This window comes from Schistocerca cancellata, chromosome 1, assembly GCF_023864275.1.
Source record: "Schistocerca cancellata isolate TAMUIC-IGC-003103 chromosome 1, iqSchCanc2.1, whole genome shotgun sequence".
Lineage (NCBI taxonomy): Eukaryota > Metazoa > Arthropoda > Insecta > Orthoptera > Acrididae > Schistocerca > Schistocerca cancellata.
The window spans coordinates 175,799,208-175,825,451 of NC_064626.1; the positions used below are offsets into that span (position 1 = coordinate 175,799,208).

General features: G+C 42.8%; 1 protein-coding gene across 1 annotated transcript in view; it reads left to right on the forward strand.

Annotated features, from left to right (window-relative positions):
* LOC126161725 (neuropeptide SIFamide receptor-like) overlaps positions 1-26,244 on the forward strand; it is a gene marked incomplete at its 3' end in the record, with an annotated part of 110,301 nt that overhangs the window by 81,466 nt on the left and 2,591 nt on the right. The gene's annotated exons all lie outside the window — the stretch shown is intronic.

Below are 26,244 nucleotides of genomic sequence, written 5' to 3' on the forward strand. Positions count from 1 at the left end.
CGAGGAAATCTACCTTCTCATACGACAACCAAGTATCCTACAGAAGATAAAGAGCAAAAGAATACAATCGGTGGGCCATGTAGCCCGTATGGCAGATGGAAGACAGGTGAAGATGGCACTAGCGGGGAAACCAAACTCCCCGTGGACGACCAAGGCAGCGCTGGATGGACGACCTGGCGAAGGACCCAGCAGCCTTGGGAATTGAAGACACCTGGAGGAACCGGGCACGAAACAGGGCGGAATGGAGGCAATTTGTGGAAGCAGCGTGTGGTCTACATCTACATCTACATATATACTCCGCTAGCCACCAAGCGGTGTGTGGCGGAGGGGAGAATTCGCGCCAAAGTCATATCCCCCCCCCCCTTTATTCCACTGACGGATCGCGCGAGGGAAAAATAATGGTGGTAATAATATGCTCTACATCCTCGGTGAAGATTGGATTTCGGAATTTAGAGAGCAGCCCCTTCTGTTTAGTGCGTCGTCTATCTGCAAGTGTGTCCCACTTCAAACTTTCTATCAGATTTGTAACGCTCTCGCGATGGCTAAATGTCCCCGTCACGAATCTTTTCGCTCTTCTTTGGACCTTCTCAATCTCTTGAATCAGACCCAACTGGTAAGGGTCCCATACAGACGAACAATAAGACTGGACGAACTAACGTATTATAAGCTATTTCCTTTGTCGAAGGACTGAATCGCTTCAGGATTCTACCAATAAACCGCAATCTAGAGTTCGCCTCACGCGTTACTTGTGTAATCTGACCATTCCATTTGAAACCATTTCGAGTAGTCACACCCAGATACTTGACTGATGTTACCGCTTCCAAAGACTGATCATTTATTTTGTACTCATACATTAATGACATTAATGGGCATTTTCGCCTTGTTATACGCAGTAGGCTCCACTTACTAATATTGAGAGATAACTGCCAGTCATTACACCACGCATCTATTTTCTGCAAATCCTCATTGATTTGTTCACAACTATCGTGTGATACTACTTTCCTGTACACTACAGCATCATCGGCAAACAGTCGAAGGTCGCTGTCAATACCATCAACCAGATCGTTTATGTAAATCGAAAAAGCAGAGGACCTATTACGCTGACCTTGGGCACACCTGAAGTTACGCTTGTTTCTGTTGAAGTTACCCCGTTCAGGACGACATACTGCTCCGTGTCTGTTAGAAAACTTTCTATCCAACCGCATAGGTCATTGGAGAGACCGTAAAAGCGCACTTTTTGTAGCAAGCGACAGTGTGGAACTGAGTCGAACGCCTTTCAAAAGTTGAGAAATATGGCATCAACCTGGGAGCCGGTATCTAGAGCCCGTTGTATATCATGCACAAAGAGGGCCAGCTGTGTCTCGCATGACTGCTGTTTCCTAAAAGCGTGCTGGTTTCTGCAGATGGGCTTCTCAGAGTCTAGAAAGGTCATTATGTCTGAACACAAAATATGTTCCACGATTCTACAACAAATCGATGTCAGTGAAATTAGCCGGTAATTATGTGCATCTGATTTTCTACCCTTTTCATAGATTGCTATGACCTGGGCCTTCTTCCAGTCCCGTGGAACTTTCCGCCGTTCCAATGATCTGTGATAGATGACGGATAAGAATGGTGCTATATTTGTAGCATAGTCAACATAAAATCTTACGGGGATACCGTCTGGGCCAGATGCCTTTCTGGCGTCTAAGGATCTTAACTGTTTTACAATCCCAGATACACTAAACACTATGTCAGCTATCCTTTCGTTTGTTCGATAATTGAAAGGGGGAATGGTGCTGCAGTTCTCTATCATAAACGAGGTTTTGAAAGCAAGGTTTAGAATTTCGGCCTCCTGTTTATCGTCATCAGTAACATTACCCGTACTCTCAGCAAGAGAAGGTATTGAATTATTTGTAGTGTTCATAGATTTTACGTACGACCAAAATTTTTTGGGGTCATTTTTAGAATCTGCAGGGTTATTTTTAGAATCTGCAGGGCCTGTGCTCGCTGAATATCTATCTATCTACCAATATCACATTACCATACTTAATAGGCTGTAGTAAAACAGTTGGCATTAAAAAAAGCTCCCAGTCGTCTCGGAACTGATGAATACGGGTCCTGCATGAAGCAAGTGAGTCTTATACTAGTCTACCTGCAAAATAGTGTCACGCTCAGATAACGATGATGGAAATGGGTAGCGATTACGCACCCTTGCTTCGAAATAAGACCACAAAGGATCAGTAATAATGAGGTCTGGTGACTGTGTGTCCAGGAGAGATGCGACAATGCATTCACATGATCACCCAAGCAGTCCTGGACAATGCTAGTGATGTGAATAGTAGACCTGTCGCCTTGGAATAAGCATCACCAATATAGAATAATCATTGTGCCAAGGGATTGACCCGAGTAACCAAAATATTCACATAATTGATGGCGGTAATGCGACGTTGCAGAGAAATCATGGGCACGTGGAATACCTTCTACAGGGTGGTCCATTGATAGTGACTGTGCCAAATATCTCACGAAGTAAGCATCAAACGAAACAACTACAAAGAACGAAAATTTTCTAGCTTGAAGGGATGAAACCAGATGGCACTATGGATGGCCCGCTAGATGGCGATGCCATAGGACAATCGGATATCAACTGGTTTTTTTAAAAATAGGAACCCCCATTTTTATTACGTATTCGTGTAGTACGCAAAAAATTATGAATATTTTAGTTGGACCATTTTTTTAGCTTTGTGATAGATGGCGCTGTAATAGTCACAAACGTGTAAGTACGTGGTATCACGTAACATTCCGCCAGTCCGAACGGTATTTGCTTCGTGATACATTACCCGTGTTAAAATGGACCGTTTACCAATCGCGGAAAAGGTCGATATCGTGTTGATGTATGGCTATTGTGATCAAAATGCCCAACGGGCGTGTGATATGTATGCTGCTCGGTATCCTGGACGACATCATCAAAGTGTCCGGACCGTTCACCGGATAGTTACGTTATTTAAGGAAACAGGAAGTGTTCAGCCACATGTGAAACGTCAACCACGACCTGCAACAAATGATGATGCCCGAGTAGGTGTTTTAGCTGCAGTCGCGGCTAATCCGCCCATCAGTAGCAGACAAATTGTGTGAGAATCGGGAATCTCAAAAACGTCGGTGTTGAGAATGCTACATCGACATCGATTGCACCCGTACCATATTTCTATGCACTAGGAATTGCATGGCGACGACTCTGAACGTCGTGTACAGTTCTGCCACTGTGCACAAGAGAAATTACGGGACGATGACAGATTTTGTGCACGCGTTCTATTTAGCGACGAAGCGCCATTCACCAACAGCGGTAATGTAAACCGGAATAATATGCACTATTGGTCAACGGAAAATCCACGATGGCTGCGACAAGTGGAACATCAGCAACCTTGGCGGGTTCATGTATGGTGCGGCATTATGGGAGGTAGGATAATTGGCCCCCATTTTATTGATGGCAATCTAAATGGTGAACTGTATGCTGATTTCCTACGTAATGTTTTACCGATGTTACTACGAGATGTTTCACTGCATGACAGAATGGCAATGTACTTCCAACATGATGGTTGTTCGGCACATAGCTCGCGTGCGGTTGAAGCGGCATTGAATAGCATATTTCATGACAGGTGGATTGGTCGTCGAAGCACCATACCATGGCCCGCACGTTCACCGGATCTGATGTCCCCGGATTTGTTTCTGTGTGGAAAGTTGAAGGATATTTGCTATCGTGATCCACCGACAACGCCTGACAACATGCTTCAGCGCATTGTCAATACATATGCGAACATTACGGAAGGCGAACTACTCTCTGTTGAGAGGAATGTCGTTACACATATTTCCAAATCCATTGAAGTTGACGGACATCATTTTGAGCATCTATTGCATTAATGTGGTATTTACAGGTAATCACGCTGTAACAGCATGCGTTCTCAGAAGTGATAAGTTCACAAAGGTACATGTACCACATTGGAACAATCGAAATAAAATGTTCAAACGTACCTACGTTCTGTATTTTAGTTTAAAAAACCTACCTGTTACCAACTGTTCGTCTAAAATTGTGAGCCATATGTTTGTGACTATTACAGCGCCATCTATCACAAAGCGAAAAAAGTGGTCCAACTAAAACATTCATAATTCTTTACGTACTACACGAATATGTAATAAAAAGGGGGGTTCCTTTAAAAAAAAAACGCAGTTGCTATCCGTTTGACCTATGGCAGCGCCATCTAGCGGGCCAACCATAGCGCCATCTGGTTTCCCCCTTCAAGCTAGACAAGTTCCATTCTTTGTAGTGTTTTCGTTTGGCGTTTATTTCGTGAGATATTTGGCGCGGTCATGATCAGTGGACCACCCTGTATAGCTTCCCATATCATCACCGAACACCCGCCTTGTTTCACCCTTGGGGCGTAAATTCGACAAGACGTTGGAAACAGAGCGAAGCAAGACACATCCGACCAAATGGTGGGTGGTTCTGAAATTCTGTCGCCCTGAAACTTTCTTCTTATAGAGCCCCCTTCGCGTTATTTTGGTGCTGACAGAGTTTGCGACTGCGGTATTCATTTCTGCAGTGATTTTTGCAGCTGGTGTCCTCCATTTTTCTTCACAACCATCTTCGGTAAGCTTCTGTCACGACGACTCAACACACAATTTCGTCCGCATTATGACTCAGCGTATGATGTTTCTCCGCTTTCACTGTATGCGGCATAAATCTTCGACACGGTGCCTGTTGAAACACCAAATACTTCGTCTGCCTTGATTACGACAGCACCCACCATACGACTGCCAACAACTGGCCCAGGGAAGCCACTTAGCTCCGACATAATGCACTCACAACCATACAGAGACTGTTTTGGCCAGGACTGAAACTTGCAATGTATTTATGACGTTGCACAGGTGCCGTTAGTGGTCAAGTACAAAGGCGCAGCCAGCAAACTTGCCCAGCATCTGCATTCATGTACAAGCACCCATTTCTCGCGGTGTTCCTTGTCCAACCCCGTCCAGCCCTGCGTTCAACTAACTCCAAAATTGGTGCTCTTACACGTATAGTTCATCATCTGAAATTTTTCTACCGTCGCAGACATTACATTTTCGAGTTACAAGTTAAAACAACTGTGGCGATAAACTACAGCCATACTTTTTATCCTACTCAATGTCATTTTAATGTTTTTTTATGTTTCACTTTCGTTAACCCTGGAGGGTTTATGTAAACACTAGAGAAAAAATTTTCTATTTCTCCTTTTTACGCCCAAAAATTTCAAATTGTTGATTCTACTTCACATTATCGAAGTCTTTCTTTAGGTCCATAAATGAGTGATATATCCTGTTTTACTGTTTCCTTTTAATTTTATATTTTTTGCTTCTGTTTTGCAATACCAGGTCCGGTTACACGGCGAAGAAGAACTACCTCATAACGTATCGAGCCGACAAAAATTTTTCAGATACCAATAGCTCGGAAACGCACCGTTGCGGATGTACGGCCAAAAAACCGATAACCAATAGACGATGAGCAAATGCGCAGGTAAACTAAGTTGCTCCAGCTAATAACTGCTGTGTTACAGGGTGCAGATGCTGGTTAAATTGGCTGAAGATAACGATATCAGCTGAACAGTCGAAACTAGACGTTCTTCAATTTAATAAATATATTTAGTTCCTTTAAACAGGAATTTTCTAGCATGTTTACTGGATAAAGCTCAACTCTTTAAAATAGTCTAGACGTACCGCAGTGTCATTAAATTCTTAAGATGATAATCTCCACTCTAGAAACAGCACTGCAGAAAGACAGTCGATATGTGGTACTGTAAGGCTGAATGTTACTATTATTGAAATATAAGGAATACACATTTTAATGCCCCGCGGGGTAGCCGCGCCGTGTAGGCTGCCTTGTAACGTTCCGCGCTGGTAATAAAGGTAATACAGTATGTAAAAGGATATGAAAATCTAATAGTCATGGGGAACTGGAATGCAGTTGTAGGGGAAGGAGTAGAAGAAAACGTTACAGAAGAATATGGGCTTGGGCCAGGGAATGAGAGAGGAGAAAGACTAATTGAGTTCTGTTACAAGTTTCAGCAAGTAATAGCGAATACTCTGTTAGGGAAGAGGTACACTTGGAAAAGGCCAGGTGATACGGGAAGATTTCAGTTATATTACATCATCGTCAGACAGAGGTTCCGAAATCGGATACTGGATTGCAAGGCGTACCCGGGAGCAGGTACAGACTCAGATAACAATATAGTAGCGATGAAGAATAGGCTGAACTTTTAAGACATTAGTCATAAAGAATCAATACGCAAACAAGTGGGATTCGGAAGTAGTAAGGAATGACGAGGTACGGTTGAAGTTCTCTTAGGGTATAGATACAGCAGTAAGGAATAGCTCAGCAGGCAGTACAATTGAAGAGTAATGGACATCTCTAAAAAGGGCTATCACAGAAATTGGGAAGCAAAACGTAGGTACAAAGAAGGTAACTGCGAAGAAATCATGGGTAACAGAAGAAATACTTCAGTTGATCGACGAAAGGAGCAAGTAAAAAAATGTTCCTGGAAACTCAGGACTACAGAAATACCAGTCGCTAAGGAATGAAATAAATAGGAAGTACTCGAAAGCAAAGACGAAATGGCTGCATGAAAAATGTGAACAAATCATACATACAGGAAAGTCAAAACGACATTCGGTGACATTAAAAGCAAGGGTGATAACATTAACAGTGCAACGGGAATTCCACTGTTGCAGAGGAGAGAGCGGATAGGTGGAAAGAATATATTTCAATCGTCTATGAGGGGGAAGATCTGTCTCATGTGATAGAAAAAGAAAGAGGAGTCGATTTAGAAGAGATAGGGGGAACAGTATTAGAAACAGAATTTAAAAGAGCTTTGGAGGACTTAGGATCAAATAAGGCAGAAGGCATAGATAACATTCCATCAGAATTTCTAAAATCATTTGGGCAAGTGGCAACAACACAACCATTCATGTTGGTGTGTTGAATGTATGAGCCTGGCGACATACCATCTGACGTTCGGTAAAACATCATCCACACAATTCCGAAGACGGCAAAACTGACAAGTGCGAGAATTATCGCGCAATCAGCTTAACAGCTCATGCATCCAAGTTGATTACAAGAGATTATATACACAAGAATGGAAAAGAAAATTGAAGATCTGATAGATGACGATCAGTTTGGGCTTAGGAAAGGTAAAGGCACGAGAGATGCAATTCTGACATTGCGGTTAACAATGGAAGCAAGACTAAAGAAAAATAAAGACAGGTTCATAGGATTTGTCGACCCGGAAAAAGCGTTCCACAATGTAAAATGGTGCAAGATATTCGAAATTCTGAAAAAAGTAGAGGTAAGCTACAGGGAAAGTATTGTGTCTCACTGTTTAGAGGTACAAAACGCGTGGGTGTTTTCAGCTCGTTCCTAAATGCAAATAAGTGGGAGGCCGAGTTGATAGGAGCTGAAGGAGTCTAGTTTGCAATAATATGCGGTACGGCACACTGTTAGAGAGAAGGATTATTATTCAAGAAACACACAGTACAATGAAATTACTTATCTTCAGTAGTTTGTAGGACTGCAGCTGCGGCTATGAACTGATAATCTCGTAACATGGAATACCACGAACTAATACAACATATTCTCGGGGACTAAGCCTGATGGGCCCTCTTCAGAGAATCAATGCAAGCATTACAGAACTGGCTGAGGGCCGATTACGAAAGTGCGTCTGCCTAGGTTGAATCTAGCTAAGAAGTGAACGAGGGAACCTCCAGTTCCGTCGAGCTGCACAGCCCGCTAGAGTGCGCTGTGCTCGGCAGACGACGGGCTGCCAACCTTGTGTTGTATCTGTGGCAATGATACTACAGAATGACGGGTCATGTACAATATATACAACAGCCAATGGGTAATGATAGGTGTTGTGTCTAGACACAAGGCGGGGATACCGAAAGGGCACGCGTCAACTCACGCCGACTGGCGTGAAGTCTGGAACAGGATATGTAATGAATGCTATAAAGAAAAGTACGTAGCTGATGTGATACTTAACTTTTAATCCATCATTTGTATACAGTATTCTTGATGATACAAGGGAGACTCTCTCTAGATATGGTTAATGGCGCCTTGCTAGGTCGTAGCCATGGACTTAGCTGAAGGCTATTCTAACTGTCTCTCGGCAAATGAGAGAAAGGCTTCGTCAGTGTAGTTGCTAGCAAAGTCGTCGTCGTACAACTGGGGCGAGTGCTAGTACGTCTCTCTAGACCTGCCGTGTGGTGGCGCTCGGTCTGCAAATACTACCGAGCGAGGTGGCGCAGTGGTTAGCACACTGGACTCGCATTCGGGAGGATGACGGTTCAATCCCGTCTCCAGCCATCCTGATTTAGGTTTTCCGTGATTTCCCTAAATCGTTTCAGGCAAATGCTGGGATGCTTCCTTTGAAAGGGCACGGCCGATTTCCTTCCCAATCCTTCCCTAACCCGAGCTTGCGCTCCGTCTCCAATGACCTCGTTGTCGACGGGACGTTAAACACTAACCACCACCACCCTGCAAATACTGACTGTGGCGACACGCGGGTCCGACATGTACTAATGGACCGCGGCCGATTTAAAGCTACCACCTAGCAAGTGTGGTGTCTGGCGGTGACACCACAATAGGAGTGGACGACCAAGAACGAAATGTTCGTATTAAAAAGGGTGTAAGACAAAGATGTAGCCTTTCGCCCCTACTGTTCAATCCCTGCATCGAGGAATCAATGATGGAAATAAAAGAAAGGTTCTGGAGTGGAATTAAAATTCAGGTGAAAGGATATAAATGATACAATTCGCTGATGACGTTGCTATCCTGAGTGAAAGTGAAGAAGTATTACATGATCTGCTGAATGGAATGAGCAGTCTAATGAGTACAGAGTATGGATTGATAGTAAATTGAAGAAAGACGAAGGTAATAAGAAGTAGTAGGAATGAGAACAACGAAAAACTTAACATTAGGTTTGATGGCCACGAAGTAGATGAAGGAATTTTGCTACATAGGCAGTGAAATAATCAATGACGGACGGAGCAAAATCAGACTAGAAATGGCACAAAGGGCGTTTCTGGTCAAGAGAAGTCCATTGGTATAAAACATAGGCATTAATTTTAGGAAAAAATTTCTGAGAATGTACCTCTGGAGTACAACGTTGTATGGTAGTGAAACATGGACTGTGAGGAAAAACGGAACAAAGACAAGCATTTGAGATGTGATTCTACACACGAATGTCGAAAATTAAGGTAAGGAATGAAGAGGTTCTGCGCAGAATCGGAGAGGAAAGGAATATGTGGAAAACACTGATAAGGAGAAGGGACAGGATGATAGGACATCTGTTAAGACATGAGGGAATGACTTCGATGGTGCTAGAGGCAGCTGTAGAGGGCAAAACCTGCAGGAAGACAGAGATTGGAATACATCCAGCAAATAATTGAGGACGTCGGTTACAAGTGCTACTCTGAAATGAAGAGGTTAGCGCAGGAGAGGAGTTCGTGGCGGACCGCATCAAACCAGTCAGAAGACTGATGATAAGAAACAAAAAACAGAGGTCCATCCTACGGTACAATGTTTCTTTCACAATGGTGATGCCGTGTCCCATGACGGCAGCACCCCTGTTGACATAGTTAGCTCCATCCAGGACTGGTTTGGTGAGCACGGGGACGAATTGTCGCACTTCACCTGGTCATCACAGTCGTCAGATGGCAATATTATTGAGCCCTTGTGGTCTACTTTGGAGAGAAGGGTGCATGATCGGTATTCATCTCCATCAACAGTATCTGAACTTGCCACTATTTTACAGAAAGATTGGTATAAGATTCCCTTCAAAACCATACAGGACTTGTATTTATCAAAATGGTTCAACTGGCTCTGAGCACTATGGGACTGAACTGCTGAGGTCATCAGTCACCTAGAACTTAGAACTACTTAAACCTAACTAACATAAGGACATCACACACATCCATGCCCGAGGCAGGATTCAAACCTGCGGTCGCGCGGGTCCAGACTGTAGCGCCTAGAACCGCACGTTTTTTATGTTTCCATGTAGATGTAGAGGCAGTGGCGGAAGTAAAGGTGCGACGGCGGTTCGTCAATCGTCCCTGAACCCTAGATAGCTCAGTCGGTATGAGCAATGGTCGCCAAAGGTACGGGTTCGGGTTCTGGACCCGGTTCGCACTCAGTTTTAGTGTATCAGGAAGTTCTTTTTGACCTAGATTCCCACAGAAATAAATTCTGATACCTCTTCTAAGTCCTGTCCCAATTGTCAGTTTTAGAGGTTAACACAGGGAGTGAAAGGCTATTTATGATTTGTACAGAAATCAGGTTGCAGTTATAAAGAGTCGAGGGGCATGAAAGGGAAGCAATGGTTGCAAAGGTAGAAACGCAGGGTTCTAGCCTAACCTCGATCTTATTCAATCTGTATATTGAGCAAGCAGTAAAGGAAACAAAAGAAACATTTGGAGTAGGAATTAAAATACACGGAGAAGAAATAAAAACTTTGAGGTTTGCCGATGACATTTAATTCTGTCAGAGACAGCAAAGGACTTGGGAAGAGCAGTTAAACGGAACGGACAGTGTCTCGAAAGGAGGATATAAGATGAACATCAACAAAAGTAAAAGGAGAATAATAAAATGTAGCCGAATTAAATCAGGTGATGTTGAGGGAAAATGGATTAGGAAATGGAACACTTAAAGTAGTAGACGAGTTTTGCTATTCGGGGAGCAAATGGTCAAAGTAGAGAGCATATAAAATGTAGACTGGCTATGCCAAAGAAAGTGTTTCTGATGAAGAGGAATTTGTTAACATCGTGTATAGATTTAAATGTCAGGAAGTCTTTTCTGAAAGTATCTATATGGGGTGTAGGCATCTATGGAAGTGAAACATGGACGATAAATAGTTTAGATAAGAAGAAATAGAAGTTTTGGAAGTGTGGTGGTACAGAAGAATGCTGAAGATTAGATGGGTAGATCACGTAATTAATGAGGAGGTACTGAATAGAATTGGGGAGAAGAGCAATTTTTTGTACAACTTGACTACAAGAAGGGATCGATTGGTAGGACACGTTCTGAGGCATCAAGGGATCACCAATTTAGTGCTGGATGGAAGCGTGGAGGGTAAAAATTGTAGAGGGAGATCAAGAGATGAATACACGAAACATATTAAGAAGGATGTAGGGTGCAGTAGTTACTCGGAGACGAAAAAGCTTGCTCAGGATAGAGTAGCATGGAGAGTTGCATCAAACCAGTCTCTGGACTGAAGACCACAACAACAACAACAATATCTGTACTTTGCAAACTACCGTACAGTGTATGGTGGAGTGTTCTTTATGTACTACAGTCTGAACCTAGCAATTTCGCACTCTTTTTATTCTCATTATTTCTTCACTGAAATGCGCAGGCCAAATTATTATCCACTCCCAAAGGAGCCCTGACTTACCTCCATACTTATGATTAGAGTTACTATAGAAGTTTGGGTTGCAGTGCTGTATGTGTTAGGTGTAAAGTTAAAAAATATAAGCGAAATCAGCAATATCTTCGATACAGAAGACTGAAGACCACAACAACAACAGAGGTTAATGCTCTTCTTCGACCCGCAACGAAGCGATAGATTTTGAACGCTTTTCCTGGGTAAAGCGGAGTATTTTTGGCGGCCAGCTTGTGCGCCGGGTGCTGAGGAAGAGGCGGCGGGCCGCTCGCGTCGCCGGCCGGCGCGGCTTCCACACACAGCCGCTCTCACGCAAAGCCGCGCCCTGTGTACACAAGCAGCTCGCCGCGGCTTTTCAAGCCGCCTTCGTTCCCGCTGCGGCGCAAAGACCAACTATCGCCATTATACCCGGAAGTACATTAAAAAAACGGGGCCAGCGTCTCTGCTGAACGTATGAGGATGACGGTGCTGTTAGTTGCGCGAGTATTAACACACAAAACAAATGGTGGACTCAATCCGTGTGAGTACGTGGAATCCATACATATTACAAAAGTGCGTGTTTGTATGTATGTTCTGCACCTCCTCCTAAAGCGCTGGCTCGATTCTAACAAAACTTGGTTCATATATCACTTATTGTCCGGAAAGAATCTGTGCGGATTTAACACTGACCTACAACTCAAAGGCGTTGTAGTGTAGGTAAAAAAGCGTTGTAGATCATGGCGCGCAAATAGCCAGCATCAGCTATGGAGAGCACTTCGTGACCAGCATGTAACTTTAAAAGACATTTTCTCACTGACACCCCCCACAAAACCGATGAAGGACAATACTGGCCAGTTATGACTAAATTTCAGCTTCTCACAGAGATCTGATGTGGACTGTAATTATCGTATGGCAGCGAAACTTGGTAGATATACTAATGCGTTAATGCGGAACAGATTTATGCTGGAAAAAATTTAGTTCCAAATTTCCCCACCAGGTGAATGGATGAAAGACGTATACAAACGTTTCCTTGTGTAACGGATTAGGTACGGGACATGGGCAGGAAAGACCGAACAAGTGAGAAAGGCATATTATTAACCACCGCTCACGCAATTTTTACAATATAAGCACCAGAGACGTCGACGAGATGCTGTACAGCGCATATTTTCACCTAGTGGCGAAAATTGGAACTAATTTTTTCAACCGTAAATCGGTTCCGCATTAACGCATGACCATATCTACAAATTTTCGCTGCCATAAGATAATTACAGCTCACACTGTGACCATCTGCACTGTAAACAAAACTATCCGGTAATTTGTCGCTTACTACATTTTCACCGTTCATGCAGTAAAACTGCCATCTCAGGCTTGACCTTCTCATTTATTATTTCGTTACTGCTAACTGTATTTGGAACAGATTTCGCAGTTAGTATTCCGTATACTACTGACTGTACTTGCAACTGCAAAAATATATCGTTCTACGAGAGGGACTTCTGGAGATATGACGCCATAAACACTGAGATGTTGAAAAACTGCCGCATCATGCGTGACGTTTCGGTCTATTTACATTTTCGTTGTCAATGAGATTTCATTTCTTATTAAATTGACTTTCATTTTTTTTGGGGAGGTTACACTAGGTTCTATTCTCGTTAACATTCAATTATTGTCATTTTACAAAATTTCTCTGGGAGGTTACACTTTTTTTTTTTTAATGTCGATCTTTAGGCCCTGATTAAACTCAAATTCTTACCTCAGTAAAACTGCATCTGCTCTTATTTTTCGCCATAGCTTGGAGGAAATGCATCGCAAATATATTTTTTTTTTAATTTAAGGGAAACTTTTCTTTAAGGAAATGCAACGGAAATATTATTTCAAAAAAGGATTCTTTGTTAAAAATGGTTGCTTTAAAAAAGAAATTATTATTGGAGCGATTCTTGAACAAATTAGTTACAGTTAATTTACATTATATTATCAGATGAGCGCAATGCTGCTTCATTACCTTATTTAAAAAATACACCTCGTCCTAAATCTTGACCAGAGTCCATGTCGACGCCCGCCGACTCCTCACACAACAGCTAACTCACAACTGCGTTCCACTCGCGACTCCATTCGCAACTGAACTGAACTCTCGCGCAGTCAAGCGCAGACTAGCAACGATAAATAACTCTCTGGTCAGAGATTCTCTCATGGCTCGCCATCGCTGAATATGAAACGTACGCGTTTCAACAGTATCAACATATACTGCTAGATGTACGTGCAAAATAATATCATTGTGCAACACCCATCTGAGGACATATGACGTCATATAGAAGAAGCTGCATGAAAACGAAACTTCAGGGTGAAATTCGCTAGAGGTATAAGTGAAGCATGTGTGTAAATACGGGTGAAATAAGATAAATACATGCAAAATATATGTAACATATGCGTACACCGGCAAAGCCACGAGTAGAAAGCTCCTGCAAAACCCTTGGATCGATTTCAGCCAAACTTGATACACACATCATTTACTATGTGTACTGTATAAGTACTGTTGGTGTTATAACTGTCAGCCTCGTAGTGGTTTTGGAAAAAAGATGATAAAGCGGTGTGAGAAGGGGGTAGGAGGATATGGACAGACCGAGAGGGGGAAACGAAGAAATGGATACAAATAGGAATGGGGGCAAAATGGACTGACAGAGAGCGGCAGGGGGAATGGACCCAAAGGGAAGAGGAGGAGATGAGCAGCTAGAAGAGAGAGGTGGAGATGGACAGAGAAAGGAAAGAGGAGAAGGTGGACAAAGAGCAGTGTACCGTTGGCCTGTAGAAGAGCGTAGCGTCCCAAAAGATTGGTAAAGTGCACAGGTCATCCCCGTTTCCCCGAGACGTCGAACACATATGCAGAACTGTAGACCTATGTCTCTAACGTCGATCAGTTGTAGAATTTTGGAACACGTATTATGTTCAAGTATAATGACTTTTCTGGAGACTAGAAAACTACTCTGTAGGAATCAGCATGGGTTTCGAAAAAGATGATCGTGTGAAACCCAGCTCGCGCTATTCGTCCACGAGACTCAGAGGGCCATAGACACGGATTCCCAGGTAGATGCCGTGTTTCTTTACTTCAGCAAGGCGTGTGATACAGTTCCCCACAGTCGTTTCATGAAGAAAGTAAGAGCATATGTACTATCAGACCAATTGTGTGATTGGATTGAAGAGTTCCTAGATAACAGAACGCTGCATGTCATTCTCAATGGAGAGAAGTCTTCCGAAGTAAGAGTGATTCCAGGTGTGCCGCAGGGGAGTGTCGTAGAACCACTGCTATTCACAATATATATAAAAGACCTTGTGGATAACATCGTAAGTTCACTGAGGCTTTTTGCGGATGATGCTGTAGTATATCGAGAGGTTGTAACAATGGAAAATTGTACTGAAATGCAGAACGATCTGCAACGAATTGACGCATGGTGCAGAGAATGGCAATTGACTCTCAATGTAGACAAGTGTAATTTGCTGCGAGTACATAGAAAGACAGATCCTTTATCATTTAGCTACAATATATCAGGTCAGCAACTGGAAGCAGTTAATTCCACAAATTATCTGGGAGTAGACATTAGGAGTGATTTAAAATGGAATTATCATATAAAGATGATCGTCGGTAAAGCAGATGCCAGGCTGAGATTCATTGGAAGGATCCTAAGGAAATGCAGTCCGGAAACAAAGGAAGTAGGTTACAGTACACTTGTTCGCCCACTGCTTGAATACTGCTCACCGATGTGGGGCCCGCATCTCGTGGTCGTGCGGTAGCGTTCTCGCTTCCCACGCCCGGGTTCCCGGGTTCGATTCCCGGCGGGGTTAGGGATTTTCTCTGCCTCGTGATGGCTGGGTGTTGTGTGCTGCCCTTAGGTTAGTTAGGTTTCAGTAGTTCTAAGTTCTAGGGGACTTATGACCACAGCAGTTGAGTCCCATAGTGCTCCGAGCCATTTGAACCATTTTTGAACCGATGTGGGATTTGTACTAGATAGCGTTGGTAGAAGAGATAGAGAAGATCCAACGGAGTATTCGCGAAAGCGTTACGGAGATGATAGATAAACTCCAGTGGAAGACTCTGCAGGAGAGACGCTCAGTAGCTCGGTTCGGGCTTTTGTTGAAGTTACGAGAAAATACCTTCACCGAGGAGTCAAGCAGTACATTGCTCCTCCCTACGTATATCTCGCGAAGAGACCATGAGGATAAAATCAGAGAGATTAGAGCCCACACAGAGGCATACCGACAATCTTTCTTTCAACGAACGATACGAGACTGGTATAGAAGGGAGAACCGATAGAGGTACTCAAGGTACCCTCCGCCACACACCGTCAGGTGGCTTGCGGAGTATGGATGTAGATGTAGATGAAGAGATGGGAAGAGAGTGTGAGGAGGAAATGGACAGAGAGAGGGGGCAGCAGGAGGTGGGCTAATGGAAGATAGGAATAAATACACAGGCAGGCAACGCCTGGCATTCAGCTAGTAGATTCATAAATCTAGCGTACTTCCTTTCGTGCTGCTAGCAACGAGAATAGTTAAGGGATTTACAGTTCGAATTACAGCGAAACCAGTAGAGATCACATCTGCATCAACGCCCAGGATGAAATTCAGTGCAGTCGCTCTCTGTTTCTTTTTATTCGCTTTGACAAGCGTGCGTAACAGGACCAGCAGGATGGTTAATTACGGAATGAAATTATAAAGTGAGCCTGTTATTGCCTGCTGACATATTTTGGATGACGGTCATAGTAAAGGAACAAATGAAAAAAGATTGAGTTTTTACATCTTTAGATTATATCAGTCGTAGTTGAAGGGTCCCGCGAAGAGTGTCCTCTAGGAGGTGGAAAGAAGTTAAGACTATACGTCTTGGAGTCCAACGCAATGAAATTTACGGGATATGATACACAAATTACACAGTGTATCTCTAAATCGGGTAGAGTACATTTCTGAACTTTGTATTTTAAAACAAGTGGCTGTGACTAACGGTTATGAAGCAAAATACGTCATTATTTTACAGAAGCAATTCACTAAGAAGTAGAGGAACAGTATGGATCATAAAAGTAAAACACAAAAAGAAATATACACTCCTGGAAATGGAAAAAAGAACACATTGACACCGGTGTGTCAGACCCACCATACTTGCTCCGGACACTGCGAGAGGGCTGTACAAGCAATGATCATACGCACGGCACAGCGGACACACCAGGAACCGCGGTGTTGGCCGTCGAATGGCGCTAGCTGCGCAGCATTTGTGCACCGCCGCCGTCAGTGTCAGCCAGTTTGCCGTGGCATACGGAGCTCCATCGCAGTCTTTAACACTGGTAGCATGCCGCGACAGCGTGGACGTGAACCGTATGTGCAGTTGACGGACTTTGAGCGAGGGCGTATAGTGGGCATGCGGGAGGCCGGGTGGACGTACCGCCGAATTGCTCAACACGTGGGGCGTGAGGTCTCCACAGTACATCGATGTTGTCGCCAGTGGTCGGCGGAAGGTGCACGTGCCCGTCGACCTGGGACCGGACCGCAGCATCGCACGGATGCACGCCAAGACCGTAGGATCCTACGCAGTGCCGTAGGGGACCGCACCGCCACTTCCCAGCAAATTAGGGACACTGTTGCTCCTGGGGTATCGGCGAGGACCATTCGCAACCGTCTCCATGAAGCTGGGCTACTGTCCCGCACACAGTTAGGCCGTCTTCCGCTCACGCCTCAACATCGTGCAGCCCGCCTCCAGTGGTGTCGCGACAGGCGTGAATGGAGGGACGAATGGAGACGTGTCGTCTTCAGCGATGAGAGTCGCTTCTGCCTTGGTGCCAATGATGGTCGTATGCGTGTTTGGCGCCGTGCAGGTGAGCGCCACAATCAGGACTGCATACGACCGAGGCACACAGGGCCAACACCCGGCATCATGCTGTGGGGAGCGATCTCCTACACTGGCCGTACACCACTGGTGATCGTCGAGGGGACACTGAATAGTGCACGGTACATCCAAACCGTCATCGAACCCATCGTTCTACCATTCCTAGACCGGCAAGGGAACTTGCTGTTCCAACAGGACAATGCACGTCCGCATGTATCCCGTGCCGCCCAACGTGCTCTAGAAGGTGTAAGTCAACTACCCTGGCCAGCAAGATCAACGGATCTGTCCCCCATTGAGCATGTTTGGGACTGGATGAAGCGTCGTCTCACGCGGTCTGCACGTCCAGCACGAACGCTGGTCCAACTGAGGCGCCAGGTGGAAATGGCATGGCAAGCCGTTCTACAGGACTACATCCAGCATCTCTGCGATCGTCTCCATGGGAGAATAGCAGCCTGCATTGCTGCGAAAGGTGGATATACACTGTACTAGTGGCGACATTGTGCATGCTCTGTTGCCTGTGTCTATGTGCCTGTGGTTCTGTCAGTGTGATCATGTGATGTATCTGACCCCAGGAATGTGTCAATAAAGTTTCCCCTTCCTGGGACAATGAATTCACGGTGTTCTTATTTCAATTTCCAGGAGTGTATATATATATATATATATATATATATATATATATATATATATATATATATATATATCATAGAGGATAGACGCCTGAAATGATTAGGCTTCCTTAATAACAATCAGTGTCGGTACACAATACGACACAAAGAAAGAGTAGTTTATAATAAATACTTAAAAACGTATGCATACAAAATTTGGTGTTCTCCGAAATCGTACAGAGATAAATCGATCTTTTGATGTCCGTGGCAAAGAACGTTGAAACGCAGGTAGTAATAAAGCAGCCTTTGGTTTCACTTAAACAAAAATGAGAGAATAAAGCAAATTGTCTAGATCAACGTCTTGATACTTGTCATTATGCTTCCAAGGAATGCTGTATCTTATAATCTTTTATGATGTCTGTTTCTCTCCCTGTTCGTTGCCTTTTTGTTTTCCAGGGACTCCTGTATCAGTCGACTCGCATTTGTCTGAAAATGAAATGATCGTACGGCATTGTTGGCCGGAAGACCCATTGCGGGGTGTTCGGCCGCCGAAATTGCAAGTCCTCTTTTTAGCTGACGCCACTTCGGCGACTTGCGAGTCAATGATGATGAAAGACACACAACACCCAGTCATCTCGAGGCAGAGAAAATCTCTGACCCCGATAGGGATCAAACCCGGTACCCAGTTCGCGGGAAGCGAGAACGCTACTGCAAGACCACGAGCTGCGGACTCACATTTGTCTAAGAGTTTATTTCTCAGTTGTGTGTACAGTTTCGACCGCTAGCTATTACTTTGCTATATGCGTATACAGGCGGTTATCGTCTGTCCTGCTTTTAACTCACATCTAGGTTAAATAATTTTTTACTAGCTTCCACATTGACAACGCTTTCCTTCACAATCAGATTTGACGAGTATATTGTCAATATTTTAATCTTACGTTCGCGATTTAAAATTTACCATATTTTTTTATAACAACATAGGTAACTGTGGATTTCACTGCCATCAATCAGAACACAGATACCTTTACATCATCAGTGCCTCACCGAGTCTTCTCAGTTAAAAAGGTAATTTGTAATATATTCAAGTACGTAGAGCTCTACATGGAAATTAGTTTCATTATCACTTAGATTCCTAGTATTTTATTATCTCCTTTTTCTTTACTTTTTAACAGATCATCTGATGATGATATGGTAATAAGTAGAAACCATTAATGATACAATTTGTGTGACCTGAAACTGCAGTACATATTACAAAAAGCAACAATGAAATGAGTTGACATTATGAAATATTACATTATAGTCTTCATAGTATTTCAAAGTAACCCATAGCTTTAATTTTAAGAATTTCTGTGTAGAAGCTCTGCAATGGAATAGAAGGAGTTGAGCAACATTAAGTTGCCTAATTTAGTCTTAAAGTCCACCACATTTTACAAAATATTTTAATTATCTTCTGGCCAGCTGTTTCTCTTTAACTCCTTTCTATTATATTAATCAATTGAAGTAAGTAAGGTTTAGTTTTAGGGATTACAGACTGTTCACGTCATTACTTGAAAATATCACTCTCTGAAAAAAGCACTTCACTTCAGCTACATTTTTCAATATGCAAACGTAGTACCTTTTTGTCCCAGTAATGTATTTATACTTTACACTTTTTTCTACAGAAGAAAGAAATATCGGTAACGGTGAAGAACATTAATAAATATCTGCAGTGACAAACAGTATCCCAAATACCCTATTTATTGAAGAGGTGTGTGCAGGATGTTCTAGGACTAACACTACATTTAACGTAGTAACTAACTAATCAATGAATGGAAATATGCTCTATAAACTAGATTCTTCATTTTTAAATCACCAACAGTGGTAACATGATATTGCAAATGTAGTTTAAGTGAAGCGCTTCTTCCAGAGGGTGGGATTTTTAACTAATGACGTGAACAGTCTGGAATCCCTAAAACTAAACCTTGCTTCCTTCTCGTATTTCATTATTTGGGTGGGCTGCTTTAGAACAACATGTGAGATAATTTGAGAAGTACTGAACTGTGTGTAATGAGCCTTGCCGATGTAGTTTACATGTCTTCAGCTGGATTTAGTAATAATTTGCCTGCTGATTGTGTTGTTTTTATGTTTGAAATGACCTTTGCGCATCGGCAAAATTTCGTGATGATTTGGATTGGAAAATTTCATGGTGTGTGTACTCTTTTTTAGATTGAGCTGCGGAATTATAACAGTGTTCACTTACATTTTATTGTGCTAATGGGCGAAATCTGTGGCGTGTGTGTGTGTGTGTGTGTGTGTGTGTGTGTGTGTGTGTTTGTGTGCGTGTGTGTTGTGCTCGTGCGCATACTCGAGTTCATTACGTGTTCTTTGACAGTTCGCTTGCGTAGTACTGTCATTGATTACTATTTTGGCTTGGATGACGGTTTTTTGGATGTTGTATCTTTGTTCTATCGTTAATACATGATATAGATTATTGCTATCTTTAAAGATCTATAGGTCTGTTTCTACGCCCCTGGTGTGGTTGGTGGTTGTTTTCAATATGGTTCGGGGATTAAGCAAAACAAAAGTTGTCGTATTGCAAGAAAGATGATCCTCTAGAATTAATTATTTTATTTTCTGCCTTTTCAGTACTATTTTTTTACTCTTTCACTTGTATCATACACATCTCTATACACACGATGCATGACAGAAGGTACTTAGCATGGTACCAAATGTTAGGATTCTTCGTATGGAGCACAGGAGTATGGCTGTTTAAACGCATCTGTGCCACCAGTAACTAGTGTAATTTTGTCTTCATGGTCCATAAGGGAGCGATATGTCGGGAGCCAAAGAGTATCGCTACATTATTCAGTTAATAATGGTTGTTGACATTTTGTAAGTAGGATTTGACTGGCTAATTTTTGTCTGTCTTCAAGTGTCCACTAGCTCAGGTGTCACTCTCCTCAGAGTGGGAAAAACCTGTGACCATTGGTGCTCCTCATCTCTGTATACGTTCAGTATTCTCCATTACTGCTGTTCGGTATGTCCCCCTCACAGCTGAGTAACATTCTAAAATGAGACGCTCAAATGATTTGTATGAAAGCTTTTGTAGACTCATTGAGTTTCCTCAATATCCGAGCAACGAACCACAGTGTACCACCTACTAGTTTACCCATGACTGAACCTGTATGAGCATCCTATTTGATATCCCTACAAACTGTTGCACTCAGTCATGTGTCATTTGTGAAAAGGATCACATTTGCAACTCTTGACAGTGGGAGCGGGAGAATATTTATGTGGATCAGAAACAAATGTGGACCCAAAGTAAAACCCTGTGGTACCCACGACTGATTGTTTCACGTTCTAAGGGGCTATTGTTTGTGGTAGGTATGAAATACCCTGCTTTCTGCTACGTAGTTAAGATAAAAACAATGGCCATTTTGTACTAGGAGGGGTGGGGGGGAGTTCAATAAAAAAGTAGACTGCAGAAGCCTGTATAAGGTCGGTAGCGCATGTCTGGCTACATCTATCTCTAAATTTTGCCTTTCATCCACTAACACTTGCGTTAGGCATCTCAGAAGGAGTGTGAAGTTTTCGGAAACGCTGCGCCACTGTGAAGTGAGGCAGTTGGGATGAAGCGGAGCACGGGCTGGTGGTTGGGTTGCTCTGCGTCCGCTGTCGGGTCGCCATTGACGGCTGTATTTGTGCCCGGAGAGGTGAGAGGTGCGCGCTGCTTCCTATTCCGGCCACGGGGCGCGCTCGGGAGAAGCGATTCGGCACGCGACTTCATTTCTCTTAGCCCGCCGTTACGATGCTCACTCGAGGGCTACGTGAGAGGGAGCAGAATGTTTCTGCAGCCGGGTTGATGTCTAGCCCTCGAAACTTTGCGCCGTCGCAGGTCGAGTGGTTAATTCACGCGAGGCTGCCACAAACGTGCCGGGGAATTTAGCGTGGCAGCGGAATGACCGCCGTCCGGAGAAATCCTACTAATATAAATGTATGTAATCAGCTTGACGAAAATAATTTAACGCTTCATTCTAATTAAAGGCTTGCAAATAGAGAAATTTGTATTGTAGATCGTCCTAATTGGGGCATTAGTGGAACAAGTTAGGAAAAATTACATGTACGCCAGTTCTTATGTAGTTGTCACTTTCAGTTAATTTCGGTGAGTTCATTGCTTTCAGTTAAAGGCAGCTGACAAACCATTTGTTCTACAATTCAATCGGCTTGCATTAACTAGGTCAGTTCGTATGTTCATTTAACCCTTTGAGTCCCAAGAATATAAAAAGAATAATGTTACAACTTTTCACAAAATTGATCTTTACCGTGATAGTAAGCAACGAATAGAAGAAGAAACTGGCAAAAAGTGAGTAATCAATTGTTTTAAAGTTGTGATTCACTTTGGAACCACTGGAACACACAGTTTTCAACCACTCATCACTTCATGAGGTATATTTGAAAGTAATTTCGCATGTTTTCTGGACACAGTCCCACATCTCGATTATGACGATGATGTTGATTTGTGCGGCGCTCAACATCGTGATCATCAGCGCCCGTACAAGTTCCCATTGTTTCCGGTTCCAGTAACGCCACTTGTCGAAGATGATGAGATGTTGGGGAGAACACAGACACAGACCCTTGTTTTACCTACTAGCTTACCTATGACTGAGCCTGTATGATCATCCTATTTCATATCCCTACAAACTGTGGCACCCAGTCATGTGTCATTTGTGAAAATCCATGGACGGAGAAACTCCCGGACCTGGCCAGGAATCGAACCCAGGACCCCGTGATCCAGAAGCAGCAACGCTAGCCACTAGACCATGAGCTCCGGACCCGCATCTCGGAACTCACAGGAACTCACAATGCCCAAACTAATTTACAGACCTAAATAACAAGCGAAAATGGGCTCGAAATCTAATAAACTTACATAAAAATTACATAGTTTCATTTTGAAACCACTCGTGACGGCAGTAGTACAAACGTTTTAGGTTACAATTACTTTAGGCATACTTTGTTTCACTGTCAATGATCTCTTTCAATTTGACCACTATTATTTTTAAAGAAAACCGTGTCAATCTCCCACAGCCACATAGCACAATCTTCAAGCTGACTGTTGCGCTGAACATTGTGACTCCTATAATGCATTACATTCGTAGGACTGCCTCGTTGTACCTCGTCTCTGTCTTGCAATAGCATCGGTGGTTTCTTGTGAAGGTAGTTTCAGGTATAAACCACCGGAACCACTGGAACGGTTAAGCTTGCGGTGATATATCTGATTTATCTGCTAGTGCCTCGAGTATATTGAAGCCAAAGAAAGAACTTCCTTTCCGTGAAGTTTCGGAAGTATCGTACTCAAGTCTACACTCAGGTGTGAATTAAGCAGTCAACGGGACATTATTTAATTAAGAATAATCGTGGGGATGCTGGTGACTTTGAAAGGCCACAAAACATTTCTAGACCACGGAGAGTCCAAAGCTGACTCGATAATTAAAATATATTTTGCATAAAACATTTACAAATCCTTATATAGACAAAATTGAAGGAAACAAGGGCACTAATATTATTCATCAAGTTTTCGCTGGTCGACAAAAGCATTTCTTTAAGAAGAGCGTAAAAATGAATATCTTTTGCTCTTTAAAAAGTGCAGTATAGTGTTGAGGCTAGCCAGGTAGGTAACAGAAGTTTATTATATTTTTTTAATCCATTTAAAATTATGCCATTCAATTTTATGTGATGTAGCCCTTTTCAAAAAATATTGAAAAAATTAGTTTGGAAAATTAAGGTTTCCCAAACTGTGAAAACATACTCCAAGGTACAACATAGTCATGTACCATGACCAATATTCCACTGAAATTTACGAGGGTTGTAATAAAGAAAATTTTATCAATATTGTATTATCTAGTTGTCCATCAGTTACAGTATTGCACTACTACACACCAATAAGCAGTAAGTGAAATCAAATGAAGGAGAAGTATTATGAAAAATCAATTATAAAGAATGGGCGTATACCGCCAGTGAGCAAATTTCATCTTTGACTTTGCTCAGTTATCTCAGTATCGATCTCTCGGATGGGTCGCTGTTGGTTTCTTAACCTCAAATAAATCCGGGCAGCTAAGATGGCTTCAATTCCCAGCCGCAACAAAATGCTAAAATCATACAAGTGGCCAGCAGATTATGATTTCAAGTGAATATCTTAGATGATGGCTTGCTTCTACTACATAAGACTATCTGCTAAAGTTTATTGGACTTTTACCTGGTTTCAGGGTAGAAATATTTGTGGAGCGTATAGATGATATTTCCAGATTTACACCACATGTTTCAGAAGCATGTACTGTGGGCCGAGAATCCATCATTTTTAGAAGGAACATTACGAAAATCTACATTTGGGTTTAAGCGGACCGGTAATTACAGCATGGAGAACGTGGTCCTGAGTAGCTTGGAAAGAAGTTCCAAGTCACGCAAACAGGTACTGAGGAACTCCTGACTGTGGGTTTCAAGGTTTTATAGAATTCTAACGACGGGCGCTGAAAATACGAGGACAGTTTCCAAAGTTCGTGGAGTCACCACTAGATATCACTGCTAGTGCAGCGAAGTTCCCGTGTCCTTTGTATGCACGTATCGCGTCAGTGTTATGACTGCGGACGTTTCTGCTAATCCCGTGTAGTGATTAGTGAAGCTGGAAACAATCTATATTCAAACAGTGATTAAGTATCCCATACAGAATGATATGAAAGCAAAGGAAATTCATGCCGATTTGTATTGCACAATGAGGGACTCTCTTCCTTTATATTCAACTATTGCCAAGTGGAGTAACGAGTTTAAATCTGGTACGGACAACTTAGATGATGATAGCGTAGCGGTCGGCCAAGACGTGCCATTACTCCAGAAACTACAAGATGGGTTCTGCTTCAGAATGAAAATGTCCGAGCAATTTTTGACCCGTTTTCGAAGCAATCAACAATATTTTTTGCGCCGGATTGCGACCACAGATGAAATTTGGGTCCCTTAATATGCTCCAGAGACAAATCGACAGTCAAAGCAGTAGAAGCATGTTGATTCACCACCATCAAAGAAAGGAAAGGCAATTGAGCCGCTGGAAAGGTCATCGGGTCAGTTTTCTGGGATGTTATTCTGCTGATAAGATTATCTTCTCACTGGCCAACACTACGCTAATCTTCTGGATCAACTACAGCAAAAGAAAGTTGAGAACCGCCCATTTTTCACAGGGGAAGGAAGTCATATTTCGTAAAGACAAAGCGCACCTAAACAGAAGTGCCTTTGCCATGGCAAAAATTAAATGAACTACGATATTAACTGTTGCCACACCTACCTCACTCGCCTGATTTATCTACATCAGACTTCCATCACTTCCCCAATATCAAAATTTTTCTCAGTGGGCGAAGATTCTCTTAAAACGAAGACCTGATAGCCGAAGTTGATGGGTATTTTGCAGACCCGAAGGAACCTAATTTTCGGGATGGGATCAAGGCGCTGGAACGTCACTAGACGAAGTGCATTAGTGTACTCGGAGGCTACATTGGAAAATAAAAAGTTTGCTGAGTTACGTCGTTTATTTCTATTCCATTCCGAGAACTTTTGAGACTAACAACGTAAAGCACTTACGAGAACGAATTTTAAGCCGCAAGCTCGCAGGTCTGCTTAGAAAACTTTAGTGGCAGTTCCATTACAAATATGGTTCTGCAAAGCCTTTTGTTATAGTCGAGATAATTAATGGCTGGACCAGGTACACGGGAAGCTCGGCTGGGCCGATCCATGGCACCGACACGCCACAAGTCTGAATGAACTACGTCTTAAAATGTTATTTTACAAAGATGGAAACAGTAGTACTGCTCCAGTTCAGTAGTCGCGCCACTGTAACGACGAGTGGCACAGATATTAGTGTCAGTGGCGCTGAGGAACAGATGAAATCATTAATATTTAACAAGGTCACAGAGTCCTATAGAATGTCTATCACATTATATACAGAATTTGATGCTAAGTTAGCCCTGTTTAAGCCATAATATTTCGTAGTTCCATGGACCATAAAAAATCTGGTTGAAATAAAGCACAAGTCAAAACACTCTAAAAGAAGCGAAATAGAAGTGATCCAAAAAGCTACGGACCAGTGTGATTGACATCCATCTTAGAACATAATCTGAGTTCAACATAATGTTCTATTTCGAAAAGGCTTAGCCTCCTAAATGCCAACCAGCGTGAATCCAGATCTGAAGTGAATGATCGTTCGACACGAAAATTAGTCTACTTTGCTTATTTTCATTCTCTTACGTCGTATGTTAATATACACTCCTGGAAACGGAAAAAAGAACACATTGACACCGGTGTGTCAGACCCACCATACTTGCTCCAGACACTACGAGAGGGC